Source organism: Corvus moneduloides, chromosome 1 (assembly GCF_009650955.1).
Source record: "Corvus moneduloides isolate bCorMon1 chromosome 1, bCorMon1.pri, whole genome shotgun sequence".
NCBI lineage: Eukaryota > Metazoa > Chordata > Aves > Passeriformes > Corvidae > Corvus > Corvus moneduloides.
Genome location: NC_045476.1, coordinates 84,984,244 through 85,006,182, shown reverse-complemented (window position 1 = coordinate 85,006,182; position 21,939 = coordinate 84,984,244). Strand labels below are relative to the sequence as shown.

The following is a 21,939-nucleotide window of genomic DNA, read 5'->3' as shown; positions in this document are numbered from 1 at the left end:
TATGTGAGTGACAGGATGACATGGGGTAATAGATATAAATTGAAAGAGACAGACGATCCAGTTTAAGGGCTGGGAGGAGTGGGCATGCCAAGAAGCCAGACAAGTGCTGGAATAGGCTTTCCAGAGATGATGCAGAATGTCTGTGCTGGAGGTTTTCAAGACCAGACTTCCTAAAGCTCTGAGCAACCTGGTCTGACCTCAGAGCTTCAGTTGGGTTAGAGAACTCCTGAGGCTTCTCCAGCCTGAATGACTCTGCAATTCATTATTGATTCTATCTTTAGTCTTGCCTGGTGAAAAAATAAGAGGTTTTTTTTTAGAAATGTAAATGTTTAGTATGATATCTGATGTTTTTCTTCATATGGGATTTAGTTTTGTGGTTGACTTACTAACAGGGCTGAGGAGCTTCACAAATGCACAGCTCTCATTAAAAATTACTACAGTATAGTTTGGCTGACTTAGGCATCTAGATATAGAGTCATGCCATTTAGATGCAGCCAAAGAAAACCAGTATCTTGTACTGTGCTCTTAATCTCTAATCACCTTTTCATTAAAGTTGTGTGAATGACTGACAGTTATGGAGTTAGTTCTCAAACAGAAAGTTCAGAGTTCTAGTAATTAAAGTAATCTTGCGTGCTGAAATGAAAATCCAAGAGAAGTCGTCCTGAAGAGAAGACTGACTTCAGACTGATGGCAGACAGATTGCATTCAGTCTGAAAGAAAATTCTTTGTCTCTCTGTACTTGTAGGTTGACAAGTGGAGTGATGGATAGATTTACAGGAAACATCGGTGGGCTGGACAAGTTTGCGCTGCATATATGGCCTCACTGTGAGAAGAGTCACACAGAGTGGAAGAGGCTGCCCATGCAGACTGTGCAGCCTTTGTACTTGTAGGTTTTATGACTGACTAAGTCACTGAGAAACCTAGTCTTGTCTTATGGCTGACCAAGTGGAAGGTTGGAGTAGAGACCACAAGGCTGGGAATAACATCAGTCCTTGCCACTGAAGTATCAGTGGTCAATGCAGTTAAGTGTATGTTACAGAACATTCTGGGCTCTGCTGGTTTCACTCACACCTGATGACACTGCTATATTTCATTAAAGAAATTATTTGGACCAAGAATGTGAATCACAGATTTTTAGTTGCTAAGTAAGCATGCTGTGAGTTAGAATAAATATTAAGCTGTGAAGTCAGTCTGCCTGGCTTTATTTGCTTTACTATTAAAGAAGAATAGGAAAACCAAGAATGAGAGCATGTTCTATTGACTATCCAATAGTGGCGCATTTGGTATACACTCAAAATGTCAAGTTTTAGACTGGTGGGTGATTTGAATTCCTTCTTACAAGTCTATTTTACACCAAATAGTGTCTATGCCAACTTATACCTAGACCCCTCCTTTTCAGTCAACTCTGCTTTACAAAGCTCCATTCCTGAAAAAAAAAAATCTTCTATTTCTTGTGATTCCACATGAGTTTTGTTTACCAAGCTTAAAAATGTCATATATGTTCCAGCCTTGATGTTTTATTTCTAATACCAAGAAATCTAAGGACTTAACGCAGAGAAAAAATCCAAACCAAACCCAAAACACCTCCACCCACTATGAAAGACTGGTAACAGTAAAACAGTAAAGAATTATTCAAAATAAAATAAAATTATGTGAAAGTATAATTGCAGGAAAGCCACGGAAATGCACAGCTGTAAGGGCAGGGAAAATTAGCCTACATATGGTTTACTAGAAATCATGTGTATGCAAGAAGGAAATAATTTGGGGACTGTGCCTAGGGTGCATATAAAGAGGTGGTAGTGGTGGAAGCAACAGGTTCAGCTGATGCCCTACACGTGTGACCCTGTGATGCAAGTTACAGAATCTGCAGTTCAGTATCTCAGTAATAGAGGAATTTTGATTGTTTATATTGACTATTATTTGTTCAAGAATTACATAGATTGATAAAATAGTCCACTACAAAAATTATTTAATCAATGTACCTATTTAGTAGTGAAATGGTTGGAAAACAGTAAAAGTGCAAGTAAATAACTGTGAGAATTTTAGCAAAGGACTTGCAGGAAAAAATTACGTAATCAGAAGGTCTTGCTTGAAAAAGTCATGTAGATATTGACTGGACAGCCTAGTCTGAACATCAGTATTACTGTTTTAGGAATTTCAAAAAGAAGTTCAAGCAAGTATCTGTTGACCAGAATTTCATGTCATGTCACCAGTGCTGTAGATTGGAAGGGTCATTATACTTCAATTTTTTATTTCATAAATGTTGCTTTGAACTGATTGAATACACTATACTTTTAGTGAAAACTCTTCTATGGTACTTGGCCTGACTTGAACAAAAACACTGCCAGAATCACAAACTGTTGAATTGATAGACTGCATTCATCCAACTCAGTATAAATCCTGTGAAGACTGAATTTCTACATTAAAAACGAATAACTTGATATCAAGAAAAATACAAAATTCGAAGAACTGTTGCTCCTGCACTCAGTCTTGGAAAATAAATGCAACCATAGTATATATGGGGTTCTTCATTCTTCCCTATGGTCTAATCTGGTTTGATGACATAAAAGCAGTGAATGACAGAGAATATTAGTTAGTGAACAAACACTGAAGGAATCAGATGGTGAAATTAGCTTTTCAATATGTTGTGCAGTCTCTGTAACTGGAAACAGAAGATTATTTTGTTACAATGAGTGCAGAGCTTAATCACACAAACTTTTTTTTAAATAATGGAGTATTGCATGTATGGGGCTAAGCAGGATAATGAAATCTAACCCCAAACACCCATCATTAAATGAGAACAGGGAACTTTTCCCCATATTACCCATTAGTCACCATCAAGTGGGTAAGCAGTCATACATTCCATCTCTGTTTAAATTGCTTCAAACAATTTTGGTATGTCTGATAAAATACTCTAGAAAGAAATTTGTGTTGACATTGAAACCAGACAGTCATGCTGAAGGTTCATTGGACATCAGCTGTCTGACTATTTTGCCCAGGGCTGCATGCTCCTTTTTTATTTGTGAGATTCATTTGTCATGTAACGTCAGTCCTTATTTGATTTCAGTCATGATTTGCCAAGTTTAGTAGCTTTTGGGGTTTTGTGTCTAACTTTGCTAAGTAAGTATAATTAGGAATTTTGAATGTGACAGAATGCAACTTTCACCCTACCCTATCCTGCATATCAGCAGCACTCTGTTCAAACAAGCACCTTACATGGACTGGAGTGAAGCAGCAGATAACACTACATTGATTCACAATCACAATTTTACAATATAAAAAATCATGAGAAAGCAGGGATTAGATAGGCAGGCATTGGTTGTTGTGGCTCAATGTCAATTTTCTCTTGGTCTTTTACTTTTCCTAGTTAGCAAGTTTTCCACTTAAGAAAGTAGCTATCCTAATTTATGTTCCAGCAAAACTTGACTTTTCAGATTGTAAACCTTTTCTCCTGTTTATGCCTTTAGAGAGGACTAGTTATAAAAAGATCTAGACAGGTACACCACAAAGACTTATTCATCCAGTTTTTCATGCTTCTGCAACATAGACCAGTGTAATTAATTTTAAAATATTCTATGGTTTTCTTTTAGTGTGGAATTTTTGTTAAAATGTGCTAAGACATATTGGTATTTATTCTATGTTGTGGCTCTAAGAAATGAAACTGGTATTAAACACCTTATTTATAGATAAGTTACATTGACCTATTGTATTTTTATCTTAATCTCTTGCGTGTAAGAGAACATTGGAAAATGGAAGAGTAGAGCAAGTATAAATTTTTCATATTACAGGTGGAATGAAGACAAGCATTTTTCCTCCTTACTCCTTTATTCAGGTTGCATACTCTTAGCTCAGTACAGTTAAAGAACTTTGGTGACTTCAGTGCAACTACTCTTAGTAGTACATTTAATCACATATAATTAACAATTTGAGTTCTTTGCCTTTGCTGAATCTCTTTTTTTTTTTGACCTTGAATTTTAATAGAAGGTGTCTACTAGGATGGTGAAGAAAAAAAGTGTAAGCTCTTCCTTCTTGAAGCAAGCTTATTTTACAAGACAAGTTCTAGCAAAATATTTTACAAATGCATTTTTCCTTGAGCTATTAGTGTCTCATATATAATACATGGGGAGTATGCCATTAGATAGCTGTAAATTCAAAAACAGTTATTTTTTTTTTTTAATGTGCGTGTACTTTTAAGGATCATACGGACTTCTTCTAAATTAACACCTTGAGAAGTTTTAGTATTTGTCTTCCTTTCTCTTGGAAAGTCTTATTTTGCTTTGCCTCTAAAAGATTTTCCTTTCTACTCCTTAATTACAAGACTTCTGTTCATTTAAATAATTAAACTTAAGTCAGAAGAGAGTAATCTTAATTCATTAAAATAAACACTGTCCATCTAGTTTTATTATCTTTTTAAATTTTAATTTCTTATTTTTGACATTTTCTCTTTTAAAAATCTATTACTAGGCCTCCTGTCTGCTAGGCAGTAAAGATTAGAGTGGGGATGAGCACAGCTCTTGACTTCTACATTCCATTTGGAGACATTTTTATTGGTTATCTGGCTACATGCACTTGCATTTGCAATGTCAAAAGCAGACTGTTTTGGAATCAGCCGGGGTTAACCAAATTTAATGTGTCCAACATGAAAACTAGTCTCATGGAGATGAGAACCTCTCAAAACAAGATTGGATTGTAAGGGACACAGTACCTGCACCTCTGTTTTGCAATTGCAAGGTTTGTCATGATGCAGAGCTGCAAGAGAGAGGTATGGAGATAGGTGTCCTAAAGACCTACAGTTTTCTTGAATTCTTTTAGCATAAATCTTATAGTTAATGAATCCCCCTGCAACAGGGCTGCTGGAACTGCCTGTGTCCAGTCACTCACCACAGGGGTCACAACTGCAGCCCCCCACTGCTAACACTTTGCCACTTAGACCTAATCAGCCCTACATCCAACACAGGTCTGGTCCATGTAATCTAATTATCATCCTCTTTGCCACATTACTGAGAAACATTTCAGGAAGCTTCATCTCTTTCATATCCAGAGTGCTCACCTTACAGTCAGCACATGGCTGGTCTGAATGCATATTTTGGCTAAGAGATGTATACAACTGTACATGTACACAGGTGTTTTTACTTGAGTGGGTGTATATAAGCAACTTTTTTCGATGAAAAAAGTGCTTGTGAGACACAGCAGGGGTTGGGGCAGTACTGTGGCAGTTCACAGTCCATACTGGTATTAGGTGCTTAAAGCCTAACACTGTTTCACCTGGCTGGGGCCATGGGGAAATGCTGCTTGGTGCCTCCCTGGCATATCCCTTCATAAATCTTGAGGTCTTAGTGTTCTAAAATTTACTCTGAACAAACACCCTCTTCCCGCCTTCCCTTCCCCCTTCCAACATTACCCCCCGCCACCTTCCAACAGTAAAAAGAATGCTTTGGCTGGAAGTATTCAGAGATGCTCACAAAAGCCCAAAGGGCGAACGAGTAGTTGTGGGAGAAGGCCTGTCCTTGCACACAAGCACCTGAGACAGAAGCCCTCATTAACAACGTCATGCTCCACTGGACATTAGGAAACCAGTTATCAAGTTGATTTGAATTTATCTTCCAGGATAATTCACAGAAATTTAACTACTATGGTACTAAGAGCGTTCTCAGTGTTTTAGTTTGGTTGAGGGTATTTTTGCTTGGTTTTTTATTTGGTTGGTTGGTTGGTTGGTTTTTTGTTTGTTTTGTTGAGATCACATTGTTTACAAAAACATTAAGATTAATCTAACATTTGCTGGAAACACTGGAATAAAAATACATACAATCTGATTTTGGAATTGACACCCCAGCTGGAGGTGAAACAGAAGATATATCCTTTGCTATATTCATGTTAATTTTATCATGTTCTAGATCAACTCCTATTTAAATAGGGACTTCATTTAATGCTATGCTATGGAAAACAAATATGGATAGCTTAGCTCACTCTCATGGATTGAGCTCTGTGGGATGAGTCAATTCTGGATCCTTTAATGAAGCTGCAGATCATCCATGTGAAGAACAGCAGGAAAATTATGAGTTTAATATGCAGCTGATTATAACAGAATTTGAGCAACTAATTCTCCTGCACACATTTGAAGATTTTAGCCTTAATCCCTTGCCAGCATTATCTAATGAAATATTGATAGAAATTTGTCTGAGTTAAAGTTTCTATCGTTACTGTGACATTCAATATGCAGATGTTTTCTAAATATAGCTTTTTCTAGCATTACTTTTTCAGGATCTGGGATTCTCTTTATCAAATGAAGATTCCATAGTAGCTATGTACACAGTGTTTAATACCAATGGTGTTTCACTCTGATACAGAAGTAAAGTAATATAGTTATTTCTTTATAAATATTGAATTAGAAAGCAAAGCTGTAAACATCTCTTTCAGAGTATATCACAAGACTTTTGGGAATCAAGTTTGATTGTTTTAAAAAGTTGTACTGAATTCAAATACTATGCAATAGAAATAAAAATTGTTTTTTCCAGCTTCAAGTAAATTTATCATTCTTGGAAGAAAGGCCAGCACCAGCTCCTTGCATCTGATATACTAACCTTTATTTTCTACTAGATCCAAGCTTTTTGATAATTTCAGTTCAAGATGTAGCAATGAAATAGACTCCAAGTTCCTACACAAAAAACCTGCAATATTGGACTTTAACTCTGTGTCAGCTAACATGATCACAAAGAGCAAGAGTTACTTTTTTTATAAGAGTTTGTCATCTTTTTTCAAGTAGTTGGAGCCCAGCTTCAGTGGACTTCCATCCAGTAAGATCAGTATAAGGACTTCTATGAGACACTAAGGGATTTTAGGAGCAGATCCTCTCTTTTTCTGCTGACATTTAGTAGACGTGACAAGAAAAAATCATCCTCAGCACTGATTTAGATTTATATTTCATTTCCCTCTGAACCTGAATATCTAGTGTGTGATGCAGTCTGGGTGTTTTTTCTACATTATTTCCAAGTACATAGGACTATTTAATATGATTATCTATTTACTCTTAATGCGGAACAGATTGAGGGAAATATCACCAAAAAAATCCATTATTTTGTAAGGATACATTCTTGATCCCTTTGATACACTTATTACCCATAGGAAAAAATGTGTGACAGATATTTTAATGACAATAATTACCTTCTGGTCTGAACTGAATTTGATAGAAATTTGGTAATTAACAAGAACACAAGAATTCATAGATGGAACAGAATTCTTCCATTTCAGAAACCCAGATGCCATTTTTATCTATGACGGTTAAAACAGTACCAAGAAAATTAACTAAATAAAATTTCAAAGCTTTTGTAAATCCCAGCATGATTTTACAAATCAGACAGCTTTTTTGTTTTTGAAGTGGATGTCACAGCCTTGAAAGGATTTAAGCTTTCCTTTTTTAATAGTAAAATTTAGTGTTCTGGCATAAGATTCTTGGATGTATGCCGATTTTAAAATTATGCCAAGATCAGTTGAAACAATTTTCATTACAGCTTACTTAAACCTTACAAAGTTATATGCCACATCAAATATGAATCTAACATTCCTCCAATTTTCCTTCCTCATAACTTTCACAAGTTATGACCTATATAACTTATTTTCATTCAAGTAAACAATTTCAAAAGGGAATTTAAAATAAAACACAATGAGCATTTTTAAAGTAGTAATAATGTGCCTCTTCAGATATCTGTATTGAACACAAAATAAACCAAAACAGTTTTAATGAGGCAGAATAGACACAATAGCAATTATGCAGTGGACATGAGGTTGCTGAATCAATACTTGACTGAAACTATGCTAATAAAAATAGTTTTCTTAAAAGTGATTTTATAATTTATGAGCATAAAGTTAGAATCTTCTTCAGTCTCTTCAGTGGAAGCAGAAGTCTAATGACATTAAATAATCACTTTCTTTAAACTGCAAGCTAAATGTTTTCGTGCTAAGTCCTGGAAGCTTTCCTTATTTTTCTTCAGTGAAAACATTCCTATATTCTAAGGAGATATTCTTAGGAGAGATTATATCTTTCACATTGTTGTCTATGGATTTCCTCTGACTTCAGGGCTAAAACTCAGATTAAACCCTCAATTGCTAATCTCATCAAATAGATTTTCCTTCTGGAATTCATGCCTCCCTACCCTGTCTGCATCACAGCAGCCAGCCTTTCAGCCTGGGTTTAGCATAATGGTGAGGTTTGGATTAGAGGTCAAGTGAAAGTATGATTACAAAATGACAGTGTTCCCTCTCATGCCCACATGAGTACTGCATGCAGTTTTTGCCATCATACTATTCTGTGGAAAAAAAAGTAGATTTTCCCAGGGCTATCATTCCAACCTTTATCCTGCATATTAAATATGCCTAGGTGAGATCTTGAATCCATTTTTGTAAACTGCTGTAATGCCTACTGGTTACTGTAACTTAAACTCTTAAACTAACTTAAATATAGATCCTGAGACATCTATTTTATGTAAAACAGTTGTTCCAGACTCTACTGAAGGCTAAATTTAACAATATTTTTTTTAATCACATGTAATCTGGGGTTAGTTTGCAGTAGCCATCTCTAGAATGAAAGAGAGGGCATATGTATACTAGGAGGTGCAGGCTCAGTTTTCAAAAATCTGTAAGCAAATATATTCCTTTCAAAGACCATGTACTAAGCCACACTTTTTAAAGGAGTTTTAGAGTACTGTGGAGCTGATTTCTTAAAACTGCAAGGGATGTGTGTACATGAAGGCTAAGATAAGAAAAGTGAAAAATTGAAAGCCAGGGTAGCATGGAGGCTTCAGGCATTCTATGGTGACAAACAACAAGTTGTCAGAGAACTCATCAGGCAAAACCTAACAGAAAGTATGTGAAGATGATGAGCATACTTTTGGTTTTTAACTCATGAATATTTATTTAGTGGCTTTCAGAAGATATGCAGGAGACTTTAAAAAAATGAAATCAGATAACATAAGTTCATGATTTCAGTCTGTCAGTGACAATGTTTAGATGTTCAATTTGACTTGAACTTTGATTTTTATTTAGAATTTTTTTCTGTATTATTGATTTTATTTAGAATTTCTCTTAGTCTGTGGGCTTGATATTTTGAAACATTTAGAAAGGCTTTACTTTGCCTGTAATAGTATGCAAAATTTTCTAATAACTATTATTTATGTTATTTAAACATTTTTACTTGATTTCCATTCCAAGATAAACATTCTCACACAACTAAAAGTCATGCTGAGGAAGTTTAGAGTTTTTAAGTAATACTCAATTTTACTAGGGGCCAAGTTGTTGGGGAAAGATAAAGGAAAGAAAAAGGATAAGTATGAGACTTATGTTTTAGTTTCTCATAACTTTTCTAATATACAGCCAAGAAGGAATTTTTGAAGACTCATCCTCTCTCTTCAAGGAAGAAAAAGAAGTATTTTTTTTCACACCTAGATCTTCTGATGCAGAGGTGTTGTCATTTGCTAAACAGTTTAAAAGCTGTTAAGCTTCCACCAAGTTAAGTATGGGCACTTTCTGCATAGGAGGTTCAGAGGACTGAAGTCTCAAGATCAAGCAGCGCCTTGAAGGTAGCTGTCATTCCCCTTCATTGTAGTCACACTGGCATTAGCACCTTTCTCACAGTTTTTAACTTGTTTTAGAATGAACTGGTAGACTAAGGTTGGTTAATGGATAAAATTGATCTTAAAACAGTACCAGAAGACAAGAATCCAGCAGTAAAGTTGTGTTAAACTTTTTGTAGCGATAAATATCATTATTACCTGTTACATATAGTGAAATACTACAGAAGAGAAATTAAAATGATATGCTTCTAAGCATGGCCTTCACTAAGTCTTTCCATGTTTTAATTGGTTTTCCCACTTTTTAAGCTATGCAGCAGTCGTTTTGCACCCTAAGCACTTTACACAGGGAAATATAAGACTGACTGAAAGTGAGCTTTATCTCAGACACAGTTGTACAAAACATCCCTTCACACTTGGCCACGTGTGATCTTTGCTGTTGATGCTGCATGTTTGCACCACACTCATAGCCCAGAGGGCCAGACTCTGCTGCTCTGTGGAAGTGTCAGAGCAGGTTGTGCATGAACCAGTGGATCACCTTGGGTAGAAAATTCCCAGCCAGTTAGAACTGGCATAGGCATAGGCAGTTCTTTTCACAACAAAAGCACAGCTACATGCCAGGAATTTTTGGAGAATGTTTGTTGCTTTGTTTGAAGTTATACTTTTGAAATATTGTAACAAGAATTTCAGAAAATATTTTTGGGACAGTACTTTACCTTTAGGCTCTGTTGCAACTTTCCTCATAGTAATATCTAGCTCCAGTCAAGAGTGTGCTTCATCATGATACTTTAGAGTGGCTTGAGATCAGATTGAACTTTTTCTCTGAGAGTGAATTGTTGGCATTTTTCATTTCAGAAAGCATAGCTTTTTTCTTCTGTATCATTCAAGGCTCCTGTGGGAATATGCCAAAGGTTTTGCCTCAGTGTCATGTTCAAGGCTGCTACTGAGACACAGCACTCCACCTGCCACAACTTTTGTTTGCTGGGAATACTTTTATTTTGTTTCAGAAAGCTTGTCCCTTGTCCTGACCCTGGCCATTTCCCTGGTAAGGCCTGGAGATTTTGTGATGGAGATCTGAAATATAATATCTCCTCTATAGAGCATAATAATAAATTTATGCCACAATTTACATCTCTAGGAAATATATAATCTACATGAAACAATGAATTTAGGAGGTTAGCTTGAAAAGCAATCAGTATATCCTTATAAGCAGGAACTTTAATTTCATCAATATGCTTTTTACCTTTTTGATACACTTTGAAGCAGTTTTTCAGACTTGATAGACCAGATTTTGGGGTTTGTGACCACTTGTATACTGCATCTTCCTAAAGTATCTCTCATAGAGTGGCAGTTTCTTCTTACATTTTAAAATGTTTCTCCACTTCAAAGGATTTTCTTAACATTGAAAAGCATAAGCTGTTTATTTTTTCTTGCTAAATGAAATTTTCATTTGGAGAGTTCAGTTCAGCTGAAGAAACAAATTTTCTTATCTGAATTATTTCTTAGAAAAAACAGTCAGTGCACTGCATTGGTTCTTCAGCACTTCAGTGAGTCTTTTGCAGCTTTAGAAGAATAAAACTCTTGCCTGCACATTCTTCTCCACTGGCTCTGTGTCCTAACCCCTCACATTTTTTTACACTGCAGGAGACCACAATGACACAGTTCCTCCTCTCAGTGTGGCACGACTTCACCTCTCTCTCTGAGCATCCCTAGCTCTGAAGGTAGCCCAGTAGGAGGTCAATTTTTCTGTTCTAGGCTCAGCACAAGACCTGAATTTGAACTTGATCTAAACCAGAAGGACATTAATTTTTCTCACCTGCTAAAAGACCCTTTCCTGAGGTCATCAGGTCACGTGCTTAGTTTCCACTCATCAGATTTCTCAGTGTAACGGTGGTTACACTGTACAGTCTCCTGAAGAAGAAATGTCTGGCCACCTTCAGCTGTTGTAGAGCAAGTTTATTTCCAGATTAATGAGCACCTTGGCTTCTTAAAAATTCCTAAAAGCCACTTTCTGAGTTCAGGCCCCATGGCATACCACAGCCTGTTTGTCCAACAACTTAACTGAAATGATCTTTTGTGTCTATTTCAGAGGTAGAAGCTAGCATTCAGTCTTTTCTCCTGAAAAGGCTCTTAGCTATTAAGCAAAATTTCTTATTCCACTCTACTATTAATTTCCCTAAAAAAAGTATAGGTTTACAAAACTCCAGTTTGTATTTTGTTTGCATGATTGTATTCTTTTGAGATGTCATCCTGAAATTATGAGAGCTGTCACAGCTGATTAACAACTCTTCTGATTTAAGAAATATTGGAATACACCAAAGATTAATTGTTTTATCATTTTCATGGTTTTAAATCTAAACATCATTACATTAAAATCTGTCATTTAATGTATAGCTGAATTTAGTGCAGTTAGTTTGAAAACCAGACAAAAAGAATGATTTTTAAAAATACACAAACAAGATTGTGTGCAATTATAGAAAAAATCTGATTATGAACACAGATACATTTGAAGAGAAATTAATTATCATTACACATCTTAGCTATTTTGGCAGAACTAAAACAGGTTAGCTGAAGTTCATCACTTTCTGCCTGTCGTTTCCTCCCTCATTAAAAAGTGATTGACTTCTGAGCCATTTAGTTCAAGCCAAAATGAATGTTTGTTCATTTTGATCTTATTAATTTTGTTTGATGTAACTCTTTCAAAAGAGAAGTGAATGATCATGACAGATTTTAGTTTAGTTTATTAATATCCCTGAAATTGTGATGGCTGTGGTGCTGGGTACCTGTCTTTTTCCATATTTCAACAAACTTCCAATTTAGTGCTCTATTTGGCAGCTTCTTGCTATGCACCAAGAACAACATTTTAACACAGTAGGTAAGATGAAGCTGTTTCAACACATGCACTAATTTAGTCAAGCTCAGCTTGACATTCAAAATTTCACTTGAAAACTCTATGCAAAGTTCTACTTGTTTTCCAACAAAGAGTGAAGTCAGTCACAGCACTAGCTCTGTTCTTTGAGATATGTATGCATATCTTGTCAAGAAAGAGGATAAATTTTTGGCATCTCACCATGTTTTAAATATCATTCTGTTGTTTTGAAAGTCCTCAAGGAGACAAGTTATTTTCCATTGTGAAATGTACCTGCTAACTTCAGTGTTCTGAGCAATTGATTTGATTTTTTTTTTATATATATCAAGGTTAGCTATGTCTATTACTATTAGTGTGTTTCTTCTGTCCTAATGTATGTCTGGCTGGTTTTAGTAGACATTAAGACTACATACCAGAAACTGCATTTGCTTATGAAATTTCTCATTTTACAGTTATATGCATACATGCATGTGTATTAGTCCTGTGGATCATCATAGCTAGAGTGCAACAATGCCGTAAGTAATGTACAGTTTTCCATAAAATCCAGAAGACAGAATGACTGCAGTAAAGACCTGACTTTTTTAGTACGTTTTGTACCACATTCAAACATAAATAGCAAATATTATGTAATGTATTTTTATATTAGCTGATAAATATATAATATATGAGTACAAAATATTTATGTCACCAACCTGAGTGTCTGGCCAGCACTAAAAACACTGTTAAGGTGAAAGGATTTCTTAGGGCTGATACTGAATCCACCTATATTCTTAAACAAAACTTACATAAAGGTATATTGAAAACACATATTGTAAGACTGATGTACTTTAGCAGCTTAATCTCACCAATAAGCATTTGCATAACTACTTTGGCAAACAGCTCAAAAATGAGAATTTTCCTTCTACTTCAGCCTGTCTCTTCAAGAGTTTGCTTCTTATTTTTATAAACAAAATCTATCCAGCAAGACAAGGTGCACAGAAAACATCTCATCATGCCCACTAAAACTGGAGGAGTTTGGGCCAAAACACAGAAGCTAGTGGAGAGATGCATTTCTAGCTAAAGCTGCAAAGAAGTGATTTTGCCCCTCAGCAAACATAGAACTGTCTTGGCTCAGTTATCTTCCTACAAATCAATCACACCCCTTTGGTCAGAAAACACCTCTATTGCAGGGCTGCATGCTATTTTTGATACAAAGAAATCTTAAGAAAGGAGCTCTTTGGGATTCATTAGATATCAAAAGCTGTCTTGTGAACTTTTAAGAACTCAGTTCTGAGTATAAGAAATCATATTTTAAATCAGTAAAGACAGAAATCTGTGCTGAAGTAGGTGTTAAAAATATCTTAAGTATTGTATCATTGAAGTTCCCTTACAGAATAAGGAGACTTTAAAGAGGGTAGAGATCTATTCGCTTTTTAAAACTTTTACTTTTAAACTGTAGTTTCAATTTCTTTCTATTTGGATTTAAAGCACACAGTCCTGCATGAGAGGAAATTATGTAGATCTTTAATTTCTCCTCTTGAGGAAGTGAAAATGGAGCTTTTATCAAATACTAACTAGGGAAGAATTTTAAGGAAGCTATCCATTAAATTCAAGTAATCAGTATATTATAATAAGTACTGTTTAAGACATCAAAAGGATTTTAGGAAAATAGTTTTTTTGTGCATCCTTCTTTGACACAAGAACTTGCACTTGAGAATGTTACATCTATTTAGGTATTTCTGTTATCAACACTAAAATTGTAATTTTCATTTTGTTAAAATTAGGAAGTGCTAAGATAATGCATCCATACTGGTATTTGTAAACTTGGGTGTGGTATTGCCAATCTTAGTATCTTAATCTGATTTTAAATCACATTTGAAACTTCTAAATAATATAAGTAGAGTAACCTATACTATGAAATTACCACAAATCACCAGATGTTTTCATTATTGCATTGCTTACATTTAAGGATCTAATATTAGTGATGAGTATTCTGCATTTCATATCTTTATAAATGGCTTTTTTATGCCAGGACTTTCTCCATAGATAGTAGATAGGTGAATAGTGTTTTTTGGAAGAATGCAAATGTTGACTAAGAAAACAGTGTTGCGTTGTCAGCACAGATAATATTACATTATTAATAATATGTAGGTGTAGGTTCTGCCTACAACACTACATTCAGAGCATTGGATTTCTCTCATCTTGGTTATTTAAATTGGCATGGAAATAGCATAGTTATGATTTTGTGATATTTTCTGAGTTGGAAGGGACCCATCACGATCATCAAATCCAACTCTGGCCCTGCACAGGACACCCCAGGAGTCACACCATGCTCCTGGGAGAATTGTCCAAACACTTCTTGAGCTCTGTCAGGCTTGGTGCTGTGACCACTGCCCTGGGGAGCCTGTTCCAGTGCTAGAAGTAAAGTGGAACTTGTTCTTCAAGGGGATAGGGGTAGTTAAGTACTGCTCTAGTTTTACACACAAACTTTGAATGTACGCCCATGACACATTTACTTATCCTAATATTACACTTATACAAGCCTTTTATTTAGAGGTTAAAGCCCAAATTACTAAAGATTGCTTAGCCCCTGATTCACCTAAGGTGCTTATTCTTTCCCACAATCAGTATATCTGGTGCAGGCAGATGTGGGTTCACTCTGCCTGTATTAAAAGCTCATTGTAGAGTAACTGTGTTAGGATAGCAGAGAGCCCAAGTTAATATATTCTGCCTGTTCAGCTTTTGGTTCAGTTCAGAGCTGATTCACATTTAGTTAAGTATGGGCAAAGGGAGCCTGCACCTTTCTCCACCGTAATGCTGATGTATCCTGTAGCAAGCCCTTAACAACCTCTAAGAAGTAGCCCCAAAGTTACAGTGTGTGAACCATTAGCACCAAGGTAACTTCAAAGCAGTCAGTGCATATTTTACGAGCAATAGAAACCCTCCTGCTATAGTGCCTAGTCCAGAGCTGGCTGGAGTTGCTCCTGTTGCTGCTAGTATGGGAATCCTTACCTCAGAGTGTGGGAGTCTTCTCAGCAGTCATTTTGAGCTGCATGTGATACCTTTCTTCTTAAGACACACCATGTACTCAAGCACAATGTTGTTCCTTAATGTAGCTTAAGGTGTTGAAATAAACATCTAAGCCTTTATGTCAGTTCAGTCAGGGAAAGATTTTGTGATTTGCTGTCTTTTGAAGTGGATGTCCAGAAGAGAACAAATGTAATGATACAAAACTGATATATAATTCTATGTTAAGTTGCCTTAAGTTGCATTATTGAAATTTAGAGCTGATAAATGCTTGATTTGACATAGAACTGGGCTAATCGCAGTAGAAGCTTTATGAAAACAAATTGAAAAAACAGTTCAAAAGACCCCTTTTTTTTTTTCTCCTAACGATTATTTTAATAACTTTAAAATCAAGAAAATCAAAACATGTAGTGATAGGACAAGAGGTAATGGTTTTAAACATGAAAGAGACTAGATTATCTATAAGGAAGAAATTCTTCACTATTATGATTTGAGGCACTCGAAGAGATTGCCTGGAGAAGTTGTGGATATCTAATCACAGAAGTGTTCAAGGCCAGGTTGAATGGAGTTCTGAACCACAAGGTCTAGTGGAAGGTATCCCTGCCTATGGCCAGTGGTTTGGAACTAGATGTATTTTAAGGTCCCTTCTAACCCAAACCATTCCATGATTCTACGATAAATTAAAACTACACTATTTTGCACACCATGACACAGTATGAATGTCAAAAATAGTCTCAATAATTAGTTTTGTAGTTTGGCTTAAATATGACTTGAGATTGCTTTCATATAAATTAAACATGCTTCTGCTCTTTTTCTCACACTGTCATGGCAGTTCAAGCGAGATGTTACTAAAAACTTAATGCCGGGCAAAAAAATTGCATAGGTAAGTTGTGTCTGAAAAACCAAGTTACTGAGAATTAGGCTTATGGAGCAAGTTTGTTTTGTGTGGCTTGGTATACTGCTTAACTTCACTGTTGATTTATGTCCTGTTGGTTTGTTCATGTCAGTCTCTTCTTGGGCTCTACATGCTACTTATTCCTTTCCAGTTACTAATTCAACAGTGCAGCAGTTATACATTTTGCCTGTATTGCACAAGCTGGTCATGAATCCCAGATTGTTTCATCTACTCTTACCACCTTAAAACTAGGGAAGGGGTTGTCCCCCTGTACTCAGCACTGGTGAGGCCACACTTTCAATCCTGTGTTCAGTTTTGGGCCCCTCACTACAAAGATGCTGGAGATGCTGAATTTTGCCCAGAGAAGGGCAGCAGAGCTGGTGAAGGGTCTGGAGCGCAAGTTTGATGAGGAGCAGCTGAGAGAACTGGGGCTGTTTAGCCTGGAGAAAAGGAGGCTCAGAGGGAAATTTATTGCTCTCTACATCTACCTAGCCATGTGAGGGGTGTTGTTTTCTCCCAAGTAGCAAGCGATAGGAGGAAATGATCTCAAGTTGCACCAGAGGAAGCTTAGGCCGGATATTAGGAAAGATTTATTCATCATAAGCATCAGAACAAGCTGCTCAAGGAAGTGGTTGTGTCGCCATCCCTGGAGATACTTAAGAGATGTATAGATGTGGCACCTGGGGACACGGTTACTGGTGGACCTGGCAGTGCTGGGTTAATGGTTGGATTTGATGTTAAAGGTCTTTTCCAACCTAAATGAATCTATGATTCTAATAATATTCCAACAGGTCTTTTCTCCTTTATTTCCACTGAAGGGTCACCTGTAAAACAGGCAAAATGGAAAAAAAAATATTCTCAGCCTATATAAAAGTTGATTGAGATATTAATTTTATACATGGAAAATGCTATATGTATGCACATGTAAGTGCCATAATACCTTGCAGTTGCTATGGTAACTAGAGAGCAGCTGAGGTCTGCTTTTTCTATATTTAGAAATAATATCTAAAATGTCTCACCCAATTAAACCTCAACATTGTTGAGAAAATTTTACCTAGAAGGGAGCTATCAGTTTTGCAATAAATGCCTTTAATTCATCCTTCTGAGGCATGTCCGAGAGGGCACATCCGAGTAAACCTCCAGACCTGACTGACAGCAAATGTAAGCTGTGTAGCCTCTGACCATGACAGGGCACATGTATTCAGGTGTAGGTGCAGGCTAGCTTGGGTTTCTAGATTACAGTCAGCTTGGCAAATCTGTCCAAGGCACAGGCTAAGTATGCTTATTTGGGACTGCACCTGCCCAGACAAAGTGCTTCAGTTTCAGCTGGACTTCTAAACTGGGAAATGGTTGGTCTCCTAGGTTATTGAGGATTGCAGATGTACCAAATGCAGTCTTAATTCAGCACCATTTGCTGCAGACACTGACACACAGCACACAGCGGGGGGGTTACAGGTCTGTGAAGCTCTAAAGATTGTGAAAAATCATAGACAGAGTTTGACCTCTGGTTAATGCAAGCTGATCTGGAGCTTAGTAGGGAAAGGCTGCATGTTAGGTGCATTTTATTCCTCACAACTAAAATGCAGAAAATACCCATATTAATGAGAATTCTGATTTTAAATTGGGTGTGAAATGGAAATCAGTTTATGTGAGGCTGAAAGGCAGCACTAGTTGTAAAGCTCTCCTCCACACTCTAGAAATCTAGTTCCCTACTTTTACAAAGGCTATTATGTTGAGAATGTTTATAAGTATTTTGGTTATTGGGGGTATTGAAAGATATAACGTGAGTGAGCACTGATCATGCAACATCTCTTAATTGTGCATAAACACTTTTCTAAAACTACAAATCTTGTCAGAACTGCCTTTAGAAATTATATCACTGAGTGGTTACATCAGATGCTTAGTTTGTGGACTTGATTAAACTTATCAGTACATAAAGACCAAGCTGAGTGACATCAGGTTTCTCCCTTAAGTTTTACTGCAGGTCTCCAGCTGCATAGCGGAAGGTGCAGCTATAGCTAAATACTGGTACCTGTGCCTATCACCAATATGTTTTGAGGTTGAAAAGAAACAAGAGAAAGTAGGCAAAATGACTGCTTAAATTATAGTTATAATTAATGCTGGTATCCTTAACATTCTCTGAAAAGTTGGCATCTAAAATATAATGACCAAATTTATCAACCTGTTGGTCCACTGTGTTGACCCAGTTGAGTTTTTGCGAGCAGTGCTGTGATGAAATACACTGATCTCATTATCTGAAGGATATCTTTTCCTTTCTATATCTCAGATGCATGCACGTATGCTTTGAAATGACAAAAAGGTAGAGTGGATGCATATGAATTTGAAAATAATCATAGTATGCTGTTCTGTTCTTTCCTTGATTTACAGGCTGTCTTCATCCAGACCACTTTACAGTCTGTGTCTCCATGCTTTCAATACAGACAGAAACTGAGTGGATGGTGTGACTATAGAGGGTAAGAAATTTAATTTTGAGAAAGGAGAATGTGACTGGTTTTGCTTTACATGAAATCCATGTACATTTTAAATGCAATTCTTTTTACTACAGTCTGCTTTTTTTCCCCTAGAAAAAGAGATAAGAAGAATACTCTATTCTATTATTTATTTATCTATTGTTCTATTCCTATGTTAATATGTGTCATCTGCTGACTGTTATCTGAGGAGAATTCCTCAGTAAAGTGCATGAAATTGACAGTATGATGTTCATATTCCCTAGTATCAGTATTCATGCTTGTATTCAGTATAACTGATCAATAAAAATACTATGTTTCAACTATAAAAAACAGAGGAGGCCAGTGTATGAATCTTTTAAAAAACCCCAAAAACCAGGTGCAATACTCTAGTATCTTATAAGACCATTCCAAACTATTGTGGGAAAATGACAGTGTCATCTACAACCCATTGTGTGCATGGAGAAAAAAAAAACAAACTAAATTTCTGAATCCTATCAAAGATGACATTTCTTAACTTATTTTATGTAAGGTTAACTTAAAATTATATCTGGTTTTTGACTGCCTCCAGTCTCAACTAGTATTCTCAGTTTCATAGGGTTACCTAGGAAACGGACTGGGATAGATTTCATGATCAGGAGGGAATAGATTTGGAAAGTACAGCTGCTTTCCCTCCATAGCTGCTGAATTTGCCTTTCCCCACAGATATTTTTTAAACGGAAGCATTTCTCCATCTGCTGGCTCCAAGGAAGCTATTGCAGCCTTCCAAGCAGAGAACTACTTACGGGCAATGGAATATTTGTATAATAAAAGCCTGTTTGGAATCAACATTTCTATGCTGATGCTCCAGAATTGCTGCATTTGTAGTAAGTAGTTTTGGAGTAGGTTAGCTTATTTTTAGTTCATTCACTGAAGGGAACTGGATGTATTCCAAAAAGTAACATTGCCCCACATATCTCTATTATAAGTGAGACAGTACTGTGAAGGCACCCTGTGCTGCTCAGTCACAAACAAATTACTCAGGGCCAACTCTCAGGCCTTTCCAGTGCCTTAGACGCTGACATGTAGACATCGTGTATGGACACTCAATTGTACAACATCCAGAAATATTTATAGCTAGTAGGGCAATATCCAGTCTCTGATAGGGAGGATTACAGCAAGCGATGCTTTCAGGTATATTTTGAAAGGTGCAAAGCCTACAGCATTAGACTGGAGACATGCAAATTAATTGTGCTTCTAGTAGCTGAAAGTTGAAGATGAGGCAATGAAAGTGGCTGCTATACAGGCTGTCTGTGTCTCTGTGAGGATTTTTTTTGGTTGGTTGGTTGTGGTTTTGTTTTTGTTTTTTGCAGGGGGCTTCTTTGTTGCAATATTTTTAATTTTTTGGCTCAATATTTTGACATAGAACACACATGGTCTTGAAGGAGTTGATATCAGCACTTGGCACTCCTCACATCACACCAGGCAGTCATTTATGATGCAGTACCTTAGGATGAAGTTATTTGGTTCAGAAATAGCAGTGTGTGGAAAAATGTAAGAAAGATCTCTGTTGCAGCGGGGATTACTGCTACAAGTATATTTCAAACCAGGAGTCCCATGGAAAGCGAAGTATATATGGACAGATTCGTGGTAGATGTTTCAGAGATGTTTATTTCTCCAGCCGCATGGCCGGGGCTCTGCTCAGGAACTCCGCAGTCACGGGACCCGAGGGTCCTTGGCCACACCGGGGAACACAAACCAACCAATGGGAAATGAGACTGACCAGGGGCAGGGAGACCCCGTGCCTCCCCCCAGGGCCCCTCTCCCAGGGCTACATGGCAGGGGGGAGGGACCCCAACAGATCTCAGTGGATGAGACTTCCTATGGAAGTTGATGGAACTGTGTAAATTTTGTTTTGTAACACAATGACCTTCTTCAGCCTGTCCTTTTGCTGATCACCAATTTTCAACACGTGAAAAAAGTACTTCCATGAAAGGCCAATATCCTGAAAAACTGCCATACACGGTACAGTAGGATAACACTGCAGTATGCCTGTTTGTAAACCCTGCACTGCGCAGGTAATGAAAATCATCTCATTTTCCTCTTGGTACTTAATTTCTTGATTGACTAAAATTACCTTAAGCCTCCTGCTGCTGAAAATCTTAACTTTCCTGCATATTGTGGGACTGATGCTTGTGTGGCAGTCAAAATCCTACTTGAGCTAAATCTGATTGGTTTGGTATATTTCTGTTTGTTTGTTTCCAGCATATCGTATCTTTGATCTGGATGGCTGCATAGCTGCGTGAGTGGAAGAGCTGGAGGAGGATGGAAAACTCTTAGGGAAGAAGACAGAACCATCTCCTCCAGCAACTCACGTTTAGACTGGCTTTTGAAAATGCATACTTCTTTGGGCAGAAATTTGTATTTCATAGAGAACATGTACATGCAGGCATAATTCATTGAAATCAGTTGTCTACTACTTAGAGAAAAAAAAGCTTTTTTTTAGAGGGTGCTACTCTTCATACAAGCTCATTTGCCTCACTCGTTGTCCCCTTGAGAAGAAACATAGTAGACAGTAGACCCTCCAAATATGTGTGTATGAAAATGATGCATGCATAAATCTTTAAGGTGAATGTCAGTGTTCATTTTCTACAGAGATATACAGCTATCTCATTCTCATATCTGGAGTAAAGAATCATTATGCCTGGCAGTAATTGATCCCAGATGATCTTATTAACTAGGACAGTCTGTGGTTTTTACTAAGAATATAGAACTCCTTTCTTCAAAAACTGGGAGAAAAAAGTAGAGGAAATCTTCTTTTGTTATCTGTATTGGCTCTGGAGTTTTAAAGTTGTCTCTGTGCTCATATTTAATTAGTTTCTGCAAGCCTGAGGTCAAATGAGGTGCAGAGCTGGCACATGAAAAGAAACACCGGAGGTCAATTAAAATCATTAAGTCACTATCAAACTCATCTGGAAAAATTAAAAGAATTTTCTTTTCCTTTTGGGGAATAACCACATGCTGAAGGGTACACATTTTCCTGCACTAACAAAGGCATAGCTGCTCTGAATAATGACTGTTTCATGACAAAACACATTATATGTTAATTGAAAGATAAATGGCAAAGTCATTCTAGTACCTTTTTTTCTCAGCTTAGGT

At 36.8% G+C, this 21,939-nt stretch overlaps 1 long non-coding RNA gene across 1 annotated transcript in view; it reads left to right on the top strand.

Moving 5' to 3' along the window:
• The first annotated feature begins 18,724 nt into the window (after positions 1-18,724).
• The window catches only part of LOC116447899, a 129,232-nt gene continuing 126,017 nt past the window's right edge, over positions 18,725-21,939 (top strand). Inside the window, exon 1 of the long non-coding RNA XR_004241737.1 lies at positions 18,725-18,807. This is a non-coding gene — a long non-coding RNA (uncharacterized LOC116447899). The remainder of the gene's footprint in view (positions 18,808-21,939) is intronic.